Genomic DNA, 10000 nt, shown 5'->3' with positions numbered 1-10000 from the left:
ATCTAAGTGTTTAATATGCAAATTATATAGAATAAAAGGAAGCAGGAAAAGTTAAAATTGAAAGTGAAAGTTAATGAAAGCTAACTAAAGGAGAGAACTTGTGACAGGGTGGGGTAAATTTTAACAATTATGACCGTTAAATTCTATATTAAGAAAAGGTTGGTGGTACATAAATCAGTTATGGATTTGAAATTAAGGTGCGAACAGATTTTTAGGTAAAAGAAAAAAAAAAAGATAAGGGAATTAAGTGATATTACGTATTTCGAAATTTACGGAACAGCAAATATATTCAGGAGGTTAAAGTTATATTTGAACTAATAAAGAATTTGAAAGAATAGAAATGCTGCTAAAAGACAACAGATACAAACACCTTGGAATTAACAACAAAGATGTGACCTAAATCATAAACATCTCTCCGAAACTGCTTCCGCAACAATATCTACCAATGAGACATAATGCCAAATAATGCTAAATAGAAACGTTATACAATGCTATCCGTAGGATAGTCCTGGAGATAAAACATAAGTTATAGTGAAGTGGAGGGATTTCTCAGCCATGGTATGAAAGAATACTGGTGGAATATTCATGTCATGATATTTTAACCTTTTCGTTTAGCCTCTACTTATTTCAGTCATTAGATTGCGACCATGCTGTCGCAATACCTTGACTATATAAGTGTAAGTGTACGTAATAGAAATTAGTTAAGGTATAGTGAAGTTGAATGAAGATGCATGACCCTCTGGTTAGGGAATTGTATTCACGATCCATTCCCGGACCATGCGATGCATTTTTTCTTTTCTTTTTCATTTTTTTTTTCTTTTCGAGCAAAGGCATTGTTATGTGGTAAGAAGCTTGCTTCCCAACCAATGATTCCGGGTTCAGTCCCATTGCGTGGCTCCTTGGGTAGGCATCTTCTACTATAGTCTCGGGCCGAGCGAAGCCTTGTAAGTGGATTTGGTAGACGGAAACTGAAAGAAGCACATCGTATGTGTGTGTGTATGTGTGCATGTGTGTGTGTGTGTATGCATGTATGTATGTATGTATGTATGTGTGTGTGTGTATATATATGTGTATATCTGTGTGTGCGGTTTTGTATCTGCGCCTGTCCCTCACCATAACTTGACAACCGGTGCTGGTTTGTTCCTGTCTCCGTAACTCAGAATAAGCTCTAGGCTTAAAAAAAAGTCCTGGGGTCGATTTGTGCAACTAAAACCCTTCAAAGCGGTGTCACAGCATGGCCGCATCAACTTGACTGAAATAAATAAAGGATAAAAGATAAATAATTAAACTCTTAATTTCACGCTGCTCCAGTCCACACAGCAGTAAATGAGTGACCCCATAACGGACTGGCGACCTGTTCAAAGGGTATGTTGTGACTTTGGTCGTTTATACGCCACGTGTCCTCAGACTCATTACAGTTAATGTCCAGCGGTTAATGATGATGATTTTAAGGGTAAAGACCCCCCCCCTTCGGTCATAAATGACCATTGGGTTGCATCGGGAAATTTACCCTTCGAGGCATAAGTCCAGGCAAGGTTGTTTATGGAAGACCAGCAGTTGTCCATGCATACCACCTTCCTCTCTCCACGCCACCGATGTTATCCCAGGGAAATGCAAAGGGCGATACAGCTTGGCACCAATGATATCACAAGTCATTTCTACAGCTGAGTGAACTGGAATAACGTGAAATAAAGGGTCTTGCTCAGGAACACAACATACAGCCCGGTCCGGGAATCGGACTCACTACTTCATGATTGCAAGCCCGACGCTCTAACTACTGTCCCCCCCCCCCCACCAGCGCTTGACAACTGGTGTTGGTGTGTGTATGTCGCCATAACTCTGCGGTTCGACCAAATGAGGCCGATAGAATAAGTACCAAGCTTAAAAACGAATAAGTCATGGAGTCTATTTCTTCGACTAAAACCCTTTCAGGTGGTGCTCCAGCACGGTCGCAGTCAAATGACTGAAACAAGCAGAAGAATAAAAGAATGCATAATAAATACATAGATATATATACACACAAATGTATACATAAAAGCATATACATACATACATACATACTTACATACATACATACATGCATACATGCATGCATACATACATACATGCATACATACATACATACTTACATACATACACACCAACAAATATAATACTACCTGTCAATGAACAATGGGGAGAAAGAAAAAGATTGGGTGGGTGAGTGAGAGGGAGGAGTGGACAAAAATAAAAGAAACAAACCTGAGAGAGAGAGAGGGAGGGAGAGATAGAGAGAGTTGTCGGATGCAAGAAGGAACATGTTTGATCGATTTCCGATAGTGTTATGAAACTTGCTGGTTTCCTTAAACTCGCTAAATCTCCCTCCATTTTCTCCCACCGCTGCTGCTACCCCGCTCCCATTTTTCTACCTCTTCTTTTTTTTTTTTCCTCTTCTTGCTTTTTTCTGTTTCTTTCTTCCTCCGTTCCTGCCCTTTCGATATTCATTTTTCGCTTTTCTACCCGTACTCGACTTCCGTTATACATTCGTCCACCCCTCCATCAAACTATCCATTCAACAAATCAGCTAACCAGTATATCTAATTATTTAACCGTGAAACCAACAAACCACTCATTTACCCACCCATCAAACTATTCAACAATCTATCCACCCACCCCTTTTAACCGTCCACCTATTTAACCATTCATTCAAGCGTCAATCTATCCGTCCAGCCGCCCATCTACTGATCTACACACACCTTCTACCCCCACCCATCCATTCATCCATCTTCCACCCTTCAATTTGTCGATACCTCCATCCACTCTTCACTCTACCAAATACCCAACCATCCACCCATCCACCATTCACACACCCATCGATCAAGCTAATCAACTATCTGCCCGACCATCTATCCATCCATCCATCCAACCGACTATCCATTCACCCACCCCTCCAACTATTCACCCATCCATTTCTTCAGCTATTCACCCATCCATCGTCTTATCTACCCATGCACTTATCGATCCGTCCACCCACCCAGCCACCATCTGTTCACCCTTCCAACAATACACATCAGTCATCTGATCTACCCAAGCCTCAATCTACGCATCCATCCATCCATCCATCCCTTTTGCCCATCCGTTCATCCACCCAAACAGCCACCCAAACTGTATTCGTCATTATAAACTCGGCTTCGTAATTGCTGGTATTGTTTGGTTACTACGAATTCTTCCCTCCAGCCACAGTGTACAAGAATATATATTTATGTATAGATTATTCTGGCAAGGCCTTCATATAACATTCTTGTTTCTTCCAGTCTCCAGTTTGATGTACGAGTAGACTGACATAAAATACATAGAGGGTCTTTCCAGTACCTAGACTTATCAGCCTCACTGCCATCAACATCGTCGTCGTTGTCATCATCATCATCATCAACAAGAACAAGGACAACAGCAAAACGTTTACATCAAGCAGTTTCTTGTACTGCACCTCGTATTGCACTCCACCGATTCCTGAGACATGTGCAGAATTGTCTTTTGAAGGGAACGGCTTGGTGTAGCCAATTGTATTTGTCTATGCTGTTTTTCGATTTATCTTTTATTGGAAGATTGTTTTGTTGTTTCACTCCCACCAACAGAAAAAAAATTAAGATAACAATATGTCGCGCTCACACGTGGTAGTGATGCATGCGCCGGTGTACTCTTATCGGATGGATATATTGGGCTTTGTGTATTTGTATTCCAGCGTCACTTTCATGGTGTGATACTTTCTCACAAAATAATAATAATAATAATAATAATAATAATAATAATAATAATAATAATAATAATAATAATAATAATAATAATAATGATGATGATAATAATAATAATAATAATAATAATAATAATAATAATAATAATAATAATAATGTGCTTTGCCGAGGTCTACTTCGACTTTTGTTCTTCCAGGAATCGATAGTATAACGTGTCAGTGAAAAATGTAAGGTCGATATGAACAACTATATACTCTCCTACATATTCGTGGTCTTTTTACTACAAACATATATATATATATATATATATATATGTGTGTGTATGTGTGCGCGTGCGTGCGTGCGCATATATGTACATGTGCGTGTGTATGTATATTTATATATACGCACACACACACACACACACACACACACACACACACACACAGAGTAATCCCTCAACCATCGCGGGTGTTACGTTCCAAAGCGGTAGGTGAGACAGCCGACAACTGATGAAGGGTCGTTCTTTGTGCTACTTGTCCTGTTTTCCATTTGTCTCTTTCGTTATTTGTTGCATAATGAACTCATTTGTTTTCGTATTTCATGTTGTTTACAGTTGGTGACGTCCTGTACCCATATATGTATATATATGTGTGTGTGTGTGTGTGTGTATGCATATATATTATATATATATATACATATATGTATATTTATATATATATATGTGTGTGTGTGTGTGTGTGTGTGTGTGTGCATACATACATATATATATATATATATATATATATATATATATATATATATATATATATATATATATATATATAAATATATATATATATATGTATATATATATATATATATATATATATATATATATATATACATATACATATACATATATATATATATATATATATATATGTATATGTATATATATATATATATATATATATATATATATATATATATATATACATATACATATACATATATATATATATATATATATGTATATGTATATATATATATATATATATATATATATATATATATATATATATATATATATTTATATATATATATATATATATATATATATATATATATATATATAATAAAGTAAAGTTGTGGAATACCGTACGAGTGGAAATATATATGAAAGAAGGTTTGAAAATGCACTTATTTTTAAAAAATATTTATTTACTTAACCGGTTTCACTTTTTTAGAAAAAGATTATCAAAAGTCTTTGAGAATAATAAAAAATGTTAAAAAACAGTCTGAGTATTAAAATGCATATATACATTCTTTGATGATAAAATATATTTAAAGTATAAAGCTTTGTATGAACTTTGTAGTGTTACATACTGATTGTCATATTAAGGTGAAATTGTTAAAAACAGTGTTAAAAACAGTGTATGAAAATACACATATGGAAAAATACATATACATATACATATTCTCATACATATTCTTTGACAATCGAATAAAATTGAGAAGGAACTGACCTGGCCTTTTTCTCTTGTGTATATTGAAGGAATGTTTTACTGTCTTAAGAGACAGTATGACTGGCTAGCTGGGGTGGGAGGGAAGAAGAGTTAAAGAAGATTTTTTAATTTTTGGTTGGTCTGTGACAGTCTGTCATGGTTCACTGGTTTTTGGGACTGGTTCTGTGCACATCTCTATGTGTGTGTATATATGTGTGTTTGTGTCCGTGTGTGTGGGTGTGGGTGTGTGGGTGTGGGTGTGGGTGTGGGGGTGTGGGTGTGTGTGTGTGTGCCGTTTTTATTGGTCCCAGAGTTTATTGTGGAATGTGTATATGAGTGTGTGTTTGAGTGTTTTTTGTGTCGGTGGGGATGTTAGGTGTGTGTACGTGAGACTGTGCGTATATCTCTTTGTCTGAGTGTGTATGTGTTGTTTTGATCGTCTTTGTGGTGTGTGTGTGTGTGAGAGCAACCGTATGTATGTGTGAGGGTGTGTGCGTATGTGTGTGTATGTATGTGTGCATCTGTGTGTGTGCGTGGGAGTGTTTTGTGGGAGTGTGTGTGTGTCTCTCTGTCTGAGTGGGTGTGTTGTTTTAAATACCTTGTGGTATGTGTGTGTGTGTGTGTGTAAGCAAACGTATGTGTGTGATGGTTCATATGTATGTGTATGCCTATGTCTGTATGTGTGCGTGTGTGGCATGTGTATATGAGTATGTGTGTGTTTTTTTATCTATGGTAGGATGGTGTGTGTATGTGTGTGCACGTTTGTGTGAGTGTGTATGTGTGTGATTAATATTTGTTAGGGTGTTGTGTGTGCGCATGTGTGTATGTGTATATGTGTTTGTTCGAGTGTGTGCGTGAGTGCGTTTGTGAGTGCGTGTGTATGTGTGTTTGTGTGTGTTTTTGTGTCGGTGGGGATGTTAGGTGTGTGTACGTGAGACTGTGCGTATATCTATTTTTCTGAGTATGTATGTGTTGTTTTAATCGTCCTTGTGATGTGTGTGTGTGAGAGAGAGCGCAACCGTATGTATGTGTGAGGGTGTGTACATGTGTGTGCGTCTGTGTGTGTATGTATGTGTGCATCTGTGTGTGTGCGTGGGAGTGTTTTGTGTGAATGTGGGAGTGTGTGTATACGTGAGTGTGTGTGTGTCTCTCTCTGTGTCTGAGTGAGTGTGTGTGTGTCTCTCTCTGTGTCTGAGTGAGTGTGTTGTTTTAAATACCCATTGTGGTGTGTGTGTGTGTGTGTGTAAGCAACCGTATGTGTGTGTGATGGTTCATATGTATGTGTATGTCTGTATGTGTACGTATGTTTATTTGTGTTGTGTGTTGGTGGGGGTGTTATATGTGTGTACGTGAGTTTGTGTGTGTCTCTAAGTATGTTTGTGTTTGAGTTGTCATTGTGGTGCGTGTGTGTGTGAGGGAGCAACTGTATGTGTGTGCATGAGGGTGTATGTGTGTGTGAGCATGTATGTGTGTGTTGTATTTATTAGGTGTCCTTGTACGTTGGGTTTATCCAGGTGAGGTGTATGTGTGTGCATGTGTGTTCCGTGTATGTTGGTACTGGGTATGCGTTTGTATGTGTGTGTACGTGGGTATGGTTTGTGTAGTTTCCTGGTGTATATGTGTACATGTGTGTGTGCGCTGTAATTGTGAGTGATTAGTTTTGTTTGTATTGTTAGTACAGTATATGTGTGTATACGTGTGCGTGTGTTTGTGTGAGTGCGTCTATGTGGCTTGTATTTGTCGGGGAGGTGTGTCATTCAAAAACACAATAACAAAAAAACAAAAAAACAACAAAGTGAGGACGTGATGTGGATAGTATTATTGGACGCTCAGGAAAGGAAAGAGAGAGTGTATGACGTTTCGGGCGTAGCCCTTCGTCGGAAAGATGGAAAGTTCGGAGAATGGAAGAACGGAGAAAGAGGAAAATGGTACCGATGCCCACGAGGTTACATGTATATATATATATACATACATACATACATTATTATTATTATTATTATTTGACTGAACGCCACGCATCCATTTCCAAGTTTTAATATACACACACACACACACACACACACACACACACACACACACAGAGTAATCCCTCGACTAGTGCGGGGTTACGTTCCAAAGTCACTCGAGATAGGTGAAAAGCCGAGAAGTAGAAACAGAATTTTATTGTATATATTTTTAAAAATTATTTTTATAATTTGTATATATTTATTTTATTATAAATGCAAAACAACACCACACACTCGCCTCCCGAGTTTCGTTTTCTATTCAGTATGGGCAATTCTTAGTTTACTCATTTACGGTACACTACGTATTTTCTTTTAATATATTTTAATTAATGTATTATACAGTGCAGTACTGTACTGTATTTTTATTTATTAATCATTAATTCTTAGGTGTGAAAATGCTTATTTTACCACAGTAATAATTAAAATCTATACAAATATAATTATCTATCGCCCGCAGAAACTCGCGATATACTGAGGAGTCCGTGATATAAATTTACATATATTAGCCAGAAAAATCCGCGTTATACTGAGTGCGCAATAGGTGAACCGCGATATGGCGAGTGATTACTATACAGTTATGTATCGCCATATCGCGCTTCAACTATCGCGGTTTATTATTAAAGCTTACGTTGATTCGTCCGTGTGTATATATATATATATATATATATATATATATATACACACACACAAATATTCTATAATTATAAGCATAATTATAATTAGAGGTCAGCTAATTGCTTCACCACGCACCAAATTTAGAAATAGGAGTTAAAATTCCCTTTCTGCTACCGTAAAGATCTCTCAGATAGCAACACACATTTTTACGCAGGCAAAAAGAAAAAATAACGAATCCACACGCCTCAGATTAGCTACATACGCGTTTCGGGGTTAAAGTAAAGTTATATTTACTTACTTATTTCACCTCTTCAATGCAGTATTTCAAATATAAATTTTGAGAGTGCTAGGATTAAATATGTACGCGATCGAGCGCCATCGCATAACTGATAACCAACCAACATTTCCAAACATATATAGCAGAAAAGAAATTTTAACTCCTATTTCTAAATTCGGTGCGTGGTGAAGCAATTAGCTGACCCCTAATTATAATTATGTTTATGATTATAGAATATTTGTATAATTTTTACCTAAAAAGATTATTTTAACGTACCGATCTACTTGGTAAAATTATTAATTATTAATTAATTAATGGATTGATTAATTAATTAATATTACTCTTTTTATTATTAATATTATATATATATATGCATACATACACACGCACACTCACACACACGCGCGCGCGCACGCACACACACACACACACACACACACGCACACACATGACGGGCTTCCAGACAAGTTTCCTCTCCTAGATTCATTCACACGGCACTGATTGGTCCGGGACTATAGTAGAAGGTAACTGCAGAAAGTGCTGCATCCTCAGAACCTGGAACCACATAATTACGAACCACACACCCATGTCTGCACCTATCATTCTGAAAGGATTATATCTTCAATTGCATTCCGTACTTCTAGTTGTTTAAGGAGTGATACTCGATTATGTCTTCGATTGCCTTCCATAGTTTAGCGTGACACTTGAACATATAACGTGACAAGCAGAATAACATTACAGGTATTGAAAAACTTTGTAAACTATAAATGCTATTGATAATCCTTTATTCGGATCCGAAGAGTTCGGGACTAGAAGTATTTCAGGTTTGGGTTGTATGTTTGCCTCTATAAAATATGACTATTTAGAGACGGCGACCCAAGGCCAAACACGTAATGCATTTTTGTTTCTTAATACCCCTTATACATACACCCTAACGGTAGTTTGATATTAATTTTGAGCTAATCTAATGCCTGGCTGCCAACAGATATTTCGTGATAGTACCAAACGTTCCATGGAAAAGTACCAAGACATACAAAAACTTTCCTAATTTTAAATATCAATATACAAGCTCTATAAGGCGGCGAGCTGGTTGAATCGTTAGCACACCGGACAAAATGCCGAGCAGCATTTCGTCCTTCCTTACGTTCTGAGTTCAAATTCCACCGAGGTCAACTGAGCTTTACATCTTTTCGGTGCCGATAAAATTAGTACTAGTTAAGCTCTGGTGTCGATGTAATCAACATATCCCCACCTACGAACTTGCTGGCCTTGTGCCAAACTTTGAGATCATTATTATTATTATTATTACTATCATTTTACTTTCGTTTTCATGAAAGCGGTGTGCTGGTAGAAATATTAGCACGCCGGACATTTGCTCATAATATAACGAAACTATGTTTTTTTTTTTATTTTTTAACCAGAGCCGCATTAGTTGCAAACGAATCTTTTAACCACGTGGCTCTGCTTGAACCTATTACAATCAAATCTGAAAATTTGTTCCCAGAAAAAAAAAAAAAAAATTCCACTCTACACCTTAAAAAATAGATAAATAAAAATCCCTTTCGTTATTACGTAAGCATGCAAGTCATGCGCTCTTGCCAGCCATAAGTTAAATTGTGTAAAAGGTGGAGTGTTGGATCCAACAGTATACTTATAAGGCCAATTTAGAATGGTAGAATACAGCCGATTCCATCGACCATAGTCTCATTCTTATTTTATTGAGCAGACACAAGTGGTTACAAGCAAAATCGATTTGGAACGAGAACGTAGATGAGTGTAACTAAAATATTGTAAAGCAGCTATTCTTCATCTGGATATATTCCAGGGGTCTGTGAACTTGAATAAACGGAAGGGAAATTACAAATGTATTTTCGCTAACCTCAAACTGAAATTTAGCCTTTCATT

Source organism: Octopus bimaculoides, chromosome 5 (genome assembly GCF_046866305.1).
Source record: "Octopus bimaculoides isolate indiv1 chromosome 5, ASM4686630v1, whole genome shotgun sequence".
NCBI classification, from domain to species: domain Eukaryota; kingdom Metazoa; phylum Mollusca; class Cephalopoda; order Octopoda; family Octopodidae; genus Octopus; species Octopus bimaculoides.
Note: the sequence above shows the minus strand (reverse complement) of the source record.